At 31.0% G+C, this 1,196-nt stretch overlaps 1 protein-coding gene across 1 annotated transcript in view; it reads right to left on the reverse strand.

The window, feature by feature from the left end:
• The window catches only part of LOC136072034 (nudC domain-containing protein 1-like), a 25,871-nt gene extending 25,683 nt beyond the window's left edge, over positions 1 to 188 (reverse strand). The window contains exon 1 of the mRNA XM_065819991.1: positions 1 to 188. This exon is cut by the window's left edge and continues 298 nt beyond it. The gene's annotated coding sequence lies outside the window, so the exon portion shown is untranslated.
• Positions 189 to 1,196: the final 1,008 nt, after the last annotated feature.

A 1,196-nucleotide genomic window follows, 5' to 3' on the forward strand; every position in this document is an offset into this window, starting at 1 on the left:
TAGCAATACAGATTCTACAATGAACCCTGAGACTTTTAGCATAAATAAATTAAGCAAATTACAACTTTAACGCTTTAACAACAACGGACTCGAAAATAATTTTAAGCATGCTCGAACCTAGTACCAAATATATTATCGACAAAATTTGCTTTAAGTCGTATACTTGCGATGAAGATGGCTTCTTGTACAGCCAGATACACACTAAAAAAAAAAGGTAGAAATTTCTACCTTAGGGTAGGATATGTGATATACCCTTAGTAAGGTATAATTTTCTACCTTTTAAGGTAGAAAATTATATTAAAAACAATTATTTGTCATACAATTTTCTAACTTAAAGGTATAATTTTCTACCTTATAAGGTAGAAAATTATACCTTACTAAGGGTATATCACATATCCTACCTTAACTAAAAATTTCGCAATTTATAATTTGTTATCGGTTTGTTTTTGTTAATGAAATTCATTTAGTTTTTTTAGTTTTTTTCGCATTTACTTTTAGTTCACTAAATATATCATTGCATAAAAGAGAGTTAAATAAAGTGCTTATATAAGTGTTTGTTTTGCTTTTTTTTGTGTGCGTGTGTGTATTAAGGTAATCGCAAGTCCTAACGGTCTTATCATAGAGTCATTACCGCTGAAGATCATTTAGCTAAGAAGTTCACGCCTCCTTCTTTACCGGTGTCACTTATTGAACTAGAGCCGGAGTCAAACTTCAGAACTCTTGATTCTGAGCCTGAACTTTACTAGCTGGGGTCAAGACGTGTTTTAAACAACTAAAATACGTTTTATACCGACTAGTTAACCACTGCGCCACGACTGTAATAATAACAGCTTTCAATTTTTTTTGTTGTTGTAGTTTTTAAGGTGCTCCCAGAAGTAGTGATGTTATCGACTTCAACTCAATCGACTAAAATTGACTATAGACTTCCTACTAATCGGCTAAAAGTCAATTTAGTCGAGTGAAAATCTTTAAATCCTTTTATCTTTTCATTCGATTTAACTTTCAAATCTTTATTTTTTTGTTTGTTCGTTTAAAAACAAAAGCATGTACTAGAGATCGTCGCGTTGGTTTGACAAGGTTCTAACTGATCCGTGAGTAGTTTTGAGTAAATCGATATCAAAAATTCATAAGTTCCTACCATAAAAATTTATTAGTATCAATTGATAATATTTTTCACCCATGATAAAATAAGAACC

This window comes from Hydra vulgaris, chromosome 15, assembly GCF_038396675.1.
Source record: "Hydra vulgaris chromosome 15, alternate assembly HydraT2T_AEP".
Lineage (NCBI taxonomy): Eukaryota > Metazoa > Cnidaria > Hydrozoa > Anthoathecata > Hydridae > Hydra > Hydra vulgaris.